This window comes from Triturus cristatus, chromosome 4_2, assembly GCF_964204655.1.
Source record: "Triturus cristatus chromosome 4_2, aTriCri1.1, whole genome shotgun sequence".
NCBI classification, from domain to species: Eukaryota; Metazoa; Chordata; class Amphibia; order Caudata; family Salamandridae; genus Triturus; species Triturus cristatus.
Window position 1 is genome coordinate 915,432,340 of NC_140586.1, and position 13,661 is coordinate 915,446,000.

Sequence of the window (13,661 nt, forward strand, 5' to 3'; positions counted from 1 at the left end):
ACTTGTATAATCTGTTAATTTTCCGTAGGTCTGTCTTGTTAGGCGTTTGTTTTGAGCCAGGTACGTTGCGGCTTTCTAATTTGTTGTTTTATGTCTTTTATCTCTATGTTTCTCCAAGGTGCTTTTTTCTTTGTTCTTTTGTGTGGGTTTGAGTGGTATCAGGATGTCAAAAGCTTCCTGAGCCACTCATCGTTTTTTAACAGAATTTATTGTTCCCAGATTTGTACTGGATGTTAGTTGTGTTTTTAAGTGTTCCAAATTGAGTTTGTTCCACGGCCGGTAGGTGGATGTACGTAAGGTAGTTTTAGGTGAGCCTCTTAGTGTTGTTTTATGTTGGAAAGCAAGCAAGTGGTGGTCCCACCATGTAACGGAGTTATAGTTTGAAAGGTAACTAGTTCAGTATTAGCCAAAATGACGTCTAGGATATGTCCAGTGATGTGTGTGGGTTTGTGGACAATCTGATGCAGGTTCAGTGTGTCTAGGCCAGTGATTATTGTTTTTGGATGGGTCATATTGGGTTTGTCAAACCAAATGTTGAGGTCACCCAGAACGCAGAGGTTGGACTGTGTTGCTATCAGGTTTGAAACTGTGTCTAGAAGTGCGTCTGGGAATGTCGCCTTGCTAGGTGGAGGTCTGTAAAGGAGCAGGAAGTGACAGGAGGAAGATGGTGTAAGATTGCATCTAGTGAGAAGAGCCTCACACTTCTTTATGGTGACATCATCAACTTTAGTAAAATGTACTGTTTGACTGAAAACAACAGCTAGACCACCACCTCCTTTTTTGCCTATATGATTTTGGGTGATCGTTTGATAGCCTAGAGGATTTTTGGGTAGTGTAAGAATCGTGCTGGACGTAGTGTTTTAGAGTTTATGAAAATGCAGTTGTGTTTGGGTAGTATGAGGGGTCATGCTGGGAGCAGTGTTTTAGGGTTTAGGGTAGTGCAGTGGTGTTTGTGTAGTGTAGGGGTTCGTCTTCAGAGTAGTGTTTTAGTGTTTACGGTACTGTAGTGGTTTTGTGTACTGTAGGGGGTTGTGCTGGGGGTAGTGTTTTAGGGTTTAGGGTAGCCCAGTGGTGTTTGGGTAGTGTAGGGGGTCATGCTGGGGATAGTGTTTTAGGGTTTAGGGTAGTCCAGTGGTGTTTGGGTAGTGTAGGGGGTCATGCTGGGGATAGTGTTTTAGGATTAAGGGTACTGCAGTGGTGTTTGAGTAGTGTAGGGGGTCCTGCTAGGGACAGTGTTTTAGGGTTTACGACAATGCAGTGGTGTTTCGGTAGTGTAGGGGGTTGTGCTGGGGGAAGTATTTTAGGGTTTAGGGTAGTGCAGTTGTGTTTGGGTAGGGGGTCGTGCTGGAGGTAGATTTACGGTTTAGGGTAGTGCAGTGGTGTTTGGGTAGTGTAGGGGATCGTGCTGGGGGTAGTGTTTGAGTTTAAGACAGTGCAATGGTGTTTTGGTAGTCTTTGGGTAGTGTTGGGGATCGTACCGTCAGACTGGCTCACAGAGCTCCGAGCCAACGGACGGACTTCTAAAGGCAGAGCCGCGACCTGGTGATATGAAGACAGGCAGCTTGAAAGGCATATCTCACACAGACACAGATGCCAGTGTTGCCTCGCAGTGGTAAAACTACGAACCCGATGGCTTCTACACGGAGAGATGCGGGCTGACGGAGTAAATCACAAAATGGCTGCCAACACTTCCTGGTTTCAACCATTCACAGCCAATAAGCCGCAAGCTGGTGCTCGTAACCCCTCAGCCAATAACATGTCAGAATTCTCAAATATCGATATCTGTAAAATTTGATATTTCTCAAAAACTACTGAACGGATTTTCACCATTTAAACAAAAGTGTGCTTTCTGGACCTTCACCTTTCTCCCTGCCAAATTTGGCGTAATTCCGTTCAGCAGTTTCACCTGTAGTCTTCTGTAAAGTTTTGTATGGAAATTGCATGGAGAAAACTCGTTTTAGGACCCTATTTTTTCTCAGCCCCTCCTACACCATTCACCCCCAAACTTTCAATATAAGAGCTAATCAAAAAAAGAAACTGTTTGGATAATTTCATAAAGATTTGTCAAATGACGCCAAAGTTACAAGCACATAGAAGGCTCCAGAAGGGGGGCCGCACAACCCCCCTCCCAACATGAGTCGAGCCCCGGGGCTGCGCGGACCACAACGCACCCCCGCAACCCCTGCTAGTATTTTTTAAGAAATACCCCCGGAACCTAGCCCACCCAAGGACCTCATTAAAATTAAACGCGAGAAACCACAATCCCAGCGTGAATTTTTGCTGATTTCTTTTTTTTTAAAGGATTTCTTGGGCCCTGGGGGTCCTTCTGGGACCCGCTGAGCAGTCCTAGGGGATCAGGGTTTTTATACCCTGCCCCCTTCTCTTATTTTATACCTTTGTTTCTCCATTTTCAGGTGACTCGCTTCTACCGAGCCACAAGATGGCTGCCAACACTTCCTGGTTTGGAGTACTAGCAGCCAATCACAGTGAAGCTCGCGCACGTGACTTATGCTCCGCCCAGAAATCGAAACTTTTATTTTTCTAATTTCTCGTCTAGCGTGACACAGTGGGTGAAATATTGATGGGTGGGTATGGTACCCAGTTTTTGCCAGTGGCACGCATTCCTCCCATCTCCGTTTGCGTGTTTCACACACTCTGAACAGGTTGATGACCCACCGACTCGCACCCTGAAAGTTTCTCTGCGCCTTCAGCCTCAAGTCCAAAGCTCTCAAAAGTGCCCTTCACAGGCATTGGAGATACTAGATGCATAAAGGAGAGGGCACGGACAGCTTAGAGAGCCAAGACAGTGGTCCGGCTTGAGTCTAAGAGCCGGAGCACAAGTGGAGACAGCAAATGATGTCAATCAGGCAACACAAGCTATGAAAAATAGGATAGTCTCTAAAATGAAAACAAGGGATTTTACCAACATTTCTGAGTGTCTCCGTTAAGAAAATATGATTGTGAAATATTGTTATGAAATATGATTGTATGACTGAACTGAGTGACACTTGTTGAAAGCAATATTTATGGATTCGAAAGTACTTTTCTGTTTCTTGATGTTGTACAGAGTATAATCTTCTGTAAAGTGGTAGGGATGGGGTGAAGTAGGGTAGAGGCCCACTAGGGGAAAGTGTCGACGTTTCGACGCTGGCGCATAGAGGGTGGTTTGTATCCTCTGCAGGCAGGTCTTCCTCAGGACGGGGATGTGGGGGGGAAACAACCTGTATCAAGGCGAAGTCAGGGTTACAGCCCCTAGGTGGTGGTCTGCATAATTGTAGCAGTGAATTAGAATAGGTATTGAAATACAATGCGCAGTTTTGAGGACAGCAGTGTCGATTGAATCCGAACACTGGTGGATTAAGGCATCTTAGTAAGCCTCCAAAGCACAGTCCGGGTGATCAGCGCTGTACTACGCCAGTCAAGTGACTCCATGAGAGACAGGCCCCATTGTAAAACTGGTGCTACTGTAAACCACGGCCAGTTTACTAAGGACATTACTATGTGTAATTGATTGTTTTAACTACTCTCTGATTTCCCTCCCTATACATCTGTTCTCTCGTCACGAGCACAATCCTTTTTCCACACTCCCCCTGGAGCAACCCTCTTTTCTGATTTGAAACGTTTCCTACAGTGATAATAACCGTGAGATTAAACAGTCACTATTGAAGCTATTTATGGTGCTTGTGTGTGTTTTTGAAGATTTACCTTATTGAATTGAGAAACTACTGGGGTACACTTATGATGTAACTTGAGTTCTATGTGTGTCATGTTTATAGATTACCCAGAGCATTACCCAGGTCCTTGGACTAGTATGGGTCACCCCATTGTTTTGTAATGGTTCTTGGCCAATGCACAGCAGATGTTTATGCAGAGCACCGTCCAGTGAGAGATGGTCCTTTTCTGTCTGGCTTTTCCCCTCTTCGCTCTGCTGTAAAAACTCCTGATGTAACAGCTAGCGCTGTTGTAGGGTCTAGGCGATGGAGTCTCTCCTCCTCCATAGTGGGGTGAGGAAGAGCAAAGAACGCCGGCAAGGTGATGGTTTGACTGGCATGGAACAGCGTCTCGACTTTGACAAGAAAGGACGAGGAACAGTGCTATCAAGGTGAGAAGTCGAAAAGGACTGCTGTGTAAAGGCTCAAAGGAATAACACATCAAATATGTGAGGACTAGGTTAAGATTCCACTGCGACATAACAAAGACAGGAGGACACAAATGTTGGAGTCCTTTAATAAAAAATAAAAAAAAGCATCACAACAGGTGATTCAAATAAAGAGGGCTGGTCGTTCAACCGTAGAAATGAAGAACGAGACAAAAGCTACCTTTTGATTGTGCCCAAAGCAAAGCTTTTCCGGGTGGAGAAAGAGCAAAAAACAAAATATCAGATAACTTGGCCTCAGGGAGTTATTCTAGGAAGAGGTGCACGAGACCACAAATTTGTCCCGGCCACAGGCCAGCTCAGGTTACGTTAAGGGACGCCTGACACCCAAGATGACATCAAACAACTCAGGAGGAAGGTTCAAAGGTATTCCGCTGCCGCGCCTCAATCCCTAAACCATGAAGGTGGAGATCGTGGAGGGCCGAGTGCAAGACTCTGCCCCTTTGTTGCAACAGTAGATCTTCCCGGAGGGGCAGCCTGATCGGAGGACAGATTCTCACGCCCAGGAGCTCTGGATACTGTACTGTCTGTGCCCCACCTGGGGCCACTAGGATGACTTGGGACTGGTCATTCCTGATCTTTTTCAGAACGCGTGGTAGGAGAGGCATTGACAGGAAGGCATACTTGAGTCCTGAGTTCCAATGCAGGTGGAACACTTCTCAGAGAGAGAAACACCTCAGAATCTCGAACGATCAGAACCTCTGAGATTATGCATTCTTGGCAGTGGTGAAGAGATCGAGCCAAGGTTCACCCCATGCCTGGAAGAGACCTTGCGCCACATACAGGTATAACTGCCACTAGAAGTCCGCTAGGTGTCGGCAGGTGAGTTTGTCCGCCCTGACATTCAAAGATCCTACCAGGTGGTTTACCATGATGAAGAAACATTGATAGTCCAGCCATTTCCAAAGCTGCAAGACTTCCTGACACAGGGTCTGTGGCCTTACCCCGCCCTGTTTATTGCACATGGCTGTGGTGTTGTCCATGATCATCTACACCAGCCCCCCTTTGGTGGACGGCAGGAAGTCTTTCAGCACAAAGCGGATAGTCCTCAGCTCCAGAAGGTTGATGTGGAGCCTGGCCACTGCCAGAGACCAGACACCTCAGATCTCCAGCTCCTCAAGGTGGCTGTCCCAGCCAAGAAGCGGTGCATCGGTCAACATTGACAGCTCTGGGTGGCATAAGGAGAGGGGGACTGCAGGTCTTTTGTAGTCTTATCCGAGATCTGGACATGGTCGGAGGGATCTGTTTGGTGTTGGGGGTACTCAGATTTCAGATCCCACTGCAGAGCCTGCATGTGCCACCTGGTGTGCTTCACCAGCAGGATGCAGGAGGCCATCATTCCCAGCAGCCTCAGGGTTGACCTTACTGAAATCCCGGACAGAGGCTGAAAGATTGGAATCATAGTCTGAATGTCCCGGTCTCTCCTCTCTGGGACAACGGCACAAAATTGGACCTCATCCAGAACGGCTCCGATGGAAGGAAGCATCGGAGAAGCAGTCAGGTGTGACTTTGGTGTGTTGATAGTAAACCCCACTGGCGTCAAGAGGTGGGTGACAACTGCTTGGGGTGAGCCAGCCTTCCGCAGCCAGTCATCGAGGTAGGGGAAGACTGGCATCTGAAGATGTGTTGCCACCACCGCCATCATGAGCACTGGTAGGACCAAAGGGGAGCACAATGACCTCAGTATGCTCATGTCCGCCATGAACTGCAGATAGCACCTGGGGGCCCGCAGGACGGAGATGTGAAAATAAGCGTCATGCATGTCCAACGATACTATGCAGTCTCTGGAGTCGAGGGCAGACAGTTCCTAGGCCAGAATAAGCATCTTGAATTTGTCCTTCAGAAGGAAGACGTTAAGAAGGCACTGATCTAAAATGGGAAGAAGCCTCCATCATGTGATTGTCCCTCGTGTGGTCTGGTGTAGGAGGAATCAAGATCTGTCCGTCCCGGTCTCTTCTTTTCTGTCTCAGTCTTGTCGGACTTTTGAGCCTTTTACTTTTATAGTTGTTGTGTAATTAGGATGTTACTAATCTGATAAAAGCAAAGAAAGACTTCCAGTATAGTCCATGCCGTGTTCCTCTTAGGCAGGAAGGCGACACATTTTCTGCTAGAGCCTTCTAACCGGAGATTCCTCCCATTTCGACTATTTCATCAAGTGTCAGGCTGGATCCGGATGTCATTAGCACTCATTTTTAACATGTGTTGATTGTTTTAAAATTACCTGTCTCAATCGTTTTAATAAATACTCCAAGCCCTTACCTTGTCTCTGACTGCAATCCTCCACAGATACTGCCCTTGACCCCGGTCCGTCACGGCGTGTGCCGATTGTACGGAGGGTCGCTTTGGAGTCAGCACTACTTCCGGTCCCCGGCGGAAGTTCAGGTCCGCTCTCTAGTCTTTTCCGCGACTTTCCCTACTTTAGCAGGGCGAGGGCACGGACGCGCACAGCGGCGTGCCAAAGGCAAGCCCGTCTGCGCCCGTCCACTCCAGGCCGCAGCTAGCAGCCAGAAACCCTGACAGTTTCACGGTCGTGCCTTTGACACAGTTGCCCTTCTGTCTTATATTGCATTCTGGGGTCACTTTTTTCTGTTTGTCTGGAAAATGGGTCTTATCCAATATTCAAGCACCCAATCAAAAGACTTAGATGTCTATGTTACTAAATGCTCTGTTACATATGAAATTAACCTGTTTCAGTGCCCAGAAATTAGGCCTCCATCTATCTTAATTAACCCCAATGCACCTGTCAGTCCTGGGGATTTGAGGAAACACAAAGCCTCCTCTACCTCACTGAAAGCAATCTATTTCAATGCCCGCTCCATCTCTAAACATCCGCTAGAGATATGGGACTTATTGGATCAAACTGACCCAGATATATGCTTCATCACGGAAACCTGGCTACAGGAACATGCCTGTCTGGACTTGCACATGGCCCTCCCCCCCGAATATAAAACTATTCGTATTGATAGAAATGAGAAAAGAGGGGGTGGACTATTAATTGCCAACAAATGTGTTTTAACAATTAGTGCCCTGGAAAATGTGTCATGTAGTCAGATAGAAATATGTACTTTTAAGATCACAGGCCTCTTAAATGGGTCTTGGAGAGGAGCCCTGGTCTATCGACCCCCTGGTATAAAGGGTGATTTCTCTGACCAGCTAGTTGAAATTATTGCCCCGCATGTTTTAGCCTCTGATAATTTTCTCCTTATCAGAGATTTTAATCATCATGCGGAACTGCTTGCAAATCCCGATACTGATAAATTACTTTCAAATATGAGCACCCTTGGTCTTGCCCAAATGGTGGTTGGGTCTACCCGTTGCGCTGGCCATACACTTGATCTACTTTTTACAAATGTATTGGAAATGGTCGGTGAAACCCCTGAACCACTATAATGGACCAATCATTTTTTATTGAAATTTATAATTCCGACCATCCCTAAAAAAAAAAAAAACTTTGACAGCGAATTTGTATCGCGCAGGCCTTGGCGCAAAGTAACTTCGCCTTTATTTAAAGATAATTTCTGTTTTGACTCCATAGACCCCGCAGCAAATGTCAATTATGGTGCTCTACAATTAAATAAAGCTATTTTAACTACACGGGACCTAATTGCCCCTGTACAGAATATTAAGTCCAAGAGCAGAACCTCTGCTTGGTTCACTGACCAACTAAAATCTACCAAAAGTGTATGTCGTACAGCCGAAAAACTGTGGCGGAAAACAAAAAATCCTGCAGACCGCGAAAACTATAAGAAGCGGCATCATGGCTATATGCACAAAATAAAATTAGTCAAAAATCTTATTTAGTTAATCGGATAAATAAGGCAGAAAACTCCTCAAGGGAATTATATCAAATCCTCAAAGAGTTCACCACTCCTATAAATGAATCTACTGTGTCCATCTCTCAAAAGTGGACGGATTCCTTATCAGAATTTTTTGAGGAAAAAATTATGAACATTCATCGGACCTTCCCCTCCTCTCCAGATCATATCTACACTGAAGAACTTTATTGCCCTTCACTTGACCCTCTCGAATTTTTAAATGATTTTAAGGAATGCGACCTTAAGTCTGTCACCGAGGTCATGATAAAAATAAAATCTGGCTCTCCTGCTGATCCTTTCCCTCCTAAATTCTTTCCTATTATGGCTCCTACAGTTCTAACTGAACTGGTCAACCTATTCAATAAGTCCTTGGCAGAATCCGAGTTTCCCTCATGTTGGAAGGTAGCCAGAATCAGACCAATTTTAAAGAAGCCTTCGGCAGACCCTGAGGTACTTCCGAATTACCGACCAATTTCTCTATTACCCTATTTTGGGAAAATACTGGAGTCCCTGGTAAACAAACAGCTGGTGAGCCATCTCGAAAGCCATGGACTTTTAGATCCTTCTCAATCCGGCTTCAGAGCAGCGCACAGTATGGAAACTGCGCTGATTGAGGTTACTGACAATATCAGACTAGCTCTAGATAATCATCAGTCAGTTATCCTCATTCTGCTCGACTTGTCGGCGGCCTTCGACACCATCTCCCATCATATTCTCGAACAACGACTTTGGGAGGTTGGTGTCAGGGGGAAGGCTCTGAAATGGTTCTGCAGCTACCTGAGGGATCGCAGAACCATTGTCCAGATGGGAAAAATCACTTCCAGTGAACGACCAGTAAAGATGGGTGTCCCTCAGGGCTCCATCTTGAGTCCTACCCTTTTTAATCTTTACATGACCCCTCTAGCTGCAGTGATCAGACTATATGGCTTCGATGTCATATCCTATGCAGACGATACGCAGATTCTGGTCACTTTAGGCCCTGATCCCAGCGAAACTAAGCGACGTCTTAATGACTGTCTGATCCATGTGGATAAATGGATGATATCTAACCATCTCCAGTTAAATGGGGCCAAGTCTGAGATTATGCTCTTCGGCAAAGCGGCTGACCACTGGACACAGGACTGGTGGCCGTCCAGGCTCGGCTCCTGTCCCCCCCCCCACAAGAACGTGGTCCGAAACTTAGGATTCTACATGGACAACTGTTTGTCCATGAGGGGGCATGTGAACCATGTTATTGGCACCTGTTTCGGTGTCATACGGAGCCTTCGTAAGGTCTTAAATGGCTTCCCTTCGAGGCTCGCAGACCCTTAATACAAGGTCAAATCATTAACAGAATGGACTATGGCAATGCTCTTTTGCTATCAATTAACGTAGATCTTATAAATAGACTTCAGACTCTTCAGAACACGGCCGCCAGATTAGTCCTCGACCGCCCATACAGATCCCCGTCGGCATCCTGCTTAAACACTCTTCACTGGCTCCCAGTGAAAAAACGAACCCTCTTTAAAACTTTATGTTTAACTCATAAACATATGTATGGAAGCGGCCCAAAATACTAGCTGCCAAAGCTACGATGGTACCTTCCCTCCAGGGCACTGCGCTCTAGTGATGCTGCTCTGCTTACCCCCCTTAAAATTCACACTGCCAGGCAGGGGGGCTGTGCTTTTTCTTGCCTGGCCCCAGCATCTTGGAACAAAATGCCTTACTACCTCCGCAACATGTCAGACCATAGCTGTTTTCGCAAAAACCTTAAGACCTGGCTTTTTGGAAACTAGCTTGTGGTTCCATTTTCTCTTTCAGAGCTGTCTGCAAGCGCCATGAGACTTGTTAGAGTGATTTGTGCGCGATATAAATGCCCTTGACTTGACTTGATTAGCAAACCAGACAGGCACTCTAGCTGGTATATCTGGTAGGCTTTGACCTAAAAGGGGGACCCTCAATGACAAAGTAAACAGGTCTCGCATAGGCTAACTGATTGGCTATACCAGTGCTTGTTCTTTTTGGAAAGTAGGAACAGTTTTGCATAGGATAAATAGGAACAGATTGCAATTCTAGACACAAGTATGGGAACGCCGACCAGAGCAGTTGTGCCCCCTTCTACCTCTGTATGTAACTGAGATACAACCCTGATTTAATTTCTGATCCCATTCCTTCCCAACAACAAGGAGGAAGCGGGCATTGAGAAGCAGTGTGTAATTGTAAGAAGCAATACTACGGCAAATGTTTGAAAGCGAGTAGGCTCCCAAAAAATTTTTTTCCCAAAAGAGTATAAGAATTTGATACATTATCCCTTCAATGAGTAACTCTTCCTGCTACTTTGATTCAAGCATCTCTTTTGCTTTCGCCAGGGCCCCTGCTTCTCCCTCCTGGCATGGGCTTGGCGATTCTATGGCAGGACCAGAGGCTCCGAATATGCTTCTCAATCTTTACTACTCAAATACACCAGGCAATGAAAAAAAGCAATTTAACACTCAAAACACTACAGGGGATATTCTCAAGAACGTGTCGTGTGATAACTACCGCAAAAGTAGCTTAAAGCAACTCTTCACATTGCAGTCTATTGCGGGAAAATAACACTGTGTTAGCGTGGTTTTCACAACACGGCGGCACCATGCGATAGACTCACCACAACGCGTCACATGAACGCGTTAAAATCAATGTGACACCGCAAAAATGCAATACACCAACGCGAAAAAAGCGGCGATGATGCAAATCGCGATACAAAACTCTGTGAAAACCAGCCACAGGCCTGCAATCCCCACGCGACATGCGGGAAAATGCACTATAAAAGTTGGGAAAAAACACATACAAAAGACAAACAACAGCGAAGCACAATGGAGTCAGCCAGAGCAGGTGCAGAGGACAACCAGAACCCCACAAGCTCCCTGGAGGACCAGCCTGGGACCTCGGGGTCAGGGAAGGGCAAGGAGAAGAAGAGTAGGAACAAAAGGTTCAGTCCGGAGGAAAACAGGATCCTGAGAACGGAGGTGATAGAACACCATCAACTACGGATCATCACCTCCACTGTGTCACTGGCAACTAAAAATGGAATATGGCAGACCATTGTGGACAAGGTGAATGCAGTCGGAGTGCTGAAGAGGACAATGGAAGAGGTCAAGAGGTGCTGGAATAATGTCAAGCGCAAAACCAAGCACAAACGAGCAAACAACCGGAAGGAAGCAATGCAGACTGGAGGTGGGAGCCCAGCGCCACAGGAGGAGCTGGACGAGATGGAGGAAATGGCGACCACAGTCATCAGTGGGGAGACGCTGGCAGGAGTTGGGGGCCTGGACACTGCTCAACATGACCGGACAGAACAGCAACAGGGTGAGTACCGAACAGGGACTGGGGGACGGGGGGAGATGGGCACAATGGCACACATGCACAAGTAAGCATAGCACATCTGCGGACAAACCATGCCCCAGACCCCCAACTCCCTCCAAGAGACCAATGCACCCAAGTATGCAACATCACAGCACTGTATAAGCACAGACGTCAGAGGCACACCGCATCTAAGGGATAAGGGGCAGCCACATCAGAGCTGCAGGGGCGACTACCCCAAAATGCGGCACACACACATCACAAGCAGAGCACATCAACATTGACAACGATGTGGCACAATCCCCAACATGTCCACAACAGAACAGAGGACACAACTGGTGCCGCTTGTGGGCAGAAACTGGCCAATCACATATGGCATCACAGGGAAATGTGAGTTGACAATGTACAAGTACAAACACACATCCGTAATGTTGTCACAATGTCCACTGCCCCGCATCAAATAGGCAGCTCCCCACAAACAGTCACAATGTACACTGTCATTCAGTCCGAATGTAAACATGTACAAATGCGTCGATAGAAATGTGAACAGAATGTTAAACTGCATCTCCCCTTCACATTGCAGAGTGAGAATCAACACCTCCTGGAGAGCAGTCCCAACCTCTCTTCTCTGATGACGCAGAGGACCACCACACCGCCGATGCCCTCCAACAGCTCGTGGAGAGCCTCTGCAGCCCACTTCTAGGAACAGGGCAGCCCAACTGCTACGAGGAGAACCCACCCTCTGCCCAGTACACACAGCAGGCAGCACCCACCACCACGGCTGCCTCCCAGGACACCCACGACGAACACATGGCCTTCCAACTCCGTGTGTTGGGGTACCAGGAGAAGCAGGCTGAGCAGGTACAGGGGGGGTTCAACGGCATGGCAGCCAAGCTAGACGCCATACGTGGGTGTTTAAGTCCCATCAGGGACCACTCACAGTCCCTTATGGACATCGACAGTTTGCTCCATGCCCTCCAACCAACCTTGGCTGACATCGCCAGAGTCCTGACTCTGCAGCAAGAACGACTGTCTAGTCAGAGTGGCTCCAGCGAGCTCGCCTGGGAGTTGGGACTCATGCGGAGGCTCATGGAGAACATGGAGCGGACGTGGGCAGAAAGAGCGGCTGCCACGGCTGCATACGAGCGAGAGGTAGCTGGGTCCCTCAATGCCATAAAGACCCTCCTCATGGCATCACTGCCACAAGGCCTGGCACTGATGCATGCTGCTGCTACAACTTTATCCACATCTCCGGCCCCTGGTGTGTCAGTGCCACACAGTGTGGCACACATTCCACCTCCGGCCCCTGAGGTGTCACTGCCACACAGTGCTGGAGACAGAACACCACCATCCACATGGGAGGCACCTGAAACAGCAGAGGACGAAGATGCGGATGAATCTGCCTCAGAAGGATGACCTAGCATCCATCTCTGCCATATGGCCTGTTTCTGCTTGGTTCTGCCCTCTGCATCATCACCTTCCACTGTCCCCCGATGCACTCTGCGACACTCACCTTAGACCTCGACATGGACTGCCATATTCTGTTTGGTCACCAATGACACAGCTATCAGACTGCGGACTGAACTCCTCCTCTTCTGGTGTACTTGTCATTCCCTGAAGGACTCTGGCTGGCCCTCCACAGGCTAACAATGTAAGTGGGGTTTACATGGCCCTGTACTGCTCCAGCTACAACACTCCATCAAATGTGCATTAAACATTCATTGTCACACCGATGTGTCATGTCTATGATCTTGCAAGTATGGATGAATGTAGGTCCCCCCTTACGTCTATGTTGCTCATGTTGTGGGACTTGGGTCACAGGGTGATACATTGCCGATTGTGTTCCGAGTGGCGCCGACACTAGAACAGAGACACACGCATTAGTCACTTCCTTGTCCAGCCCAGAACGGAAGTACGTTCAGACCCCCGGGGTCATTGTTCACACCCTTATGCTGGACTGGCATACGCCCGGCCAGCCCACTCCGCTTACGCTCACAGGGGGGGGACGACAACGCGACATGTCCCAGGTCTTCCCTGTAGGGATCTGCTGCTCACAGGTCTAGTTGTCAGCATGCCACAGCCACAGGACATGTGACCCTGCCAATAAAAAGGGCCTGGCGCACGTGCTGGACGTCATTTCCACTCTCCAACTGGGTGTCTCCGTGTGGGTATCATTTCTGCCTGAGGGCCTAGGGCCCGGGCACAGCACATTGCCCGGTGCCGGGGGTGACATGTGGCATCCGCAACACGGGACTCAATCATAAAGGGTCCATGGCTTGTGGTGCACAGACTTGGTGGCACCGGATACACTGCGGCAGGCACACCGCCACCACACGGTGTCTTTCGGTGCACTGAGGTAGGGGCACCTA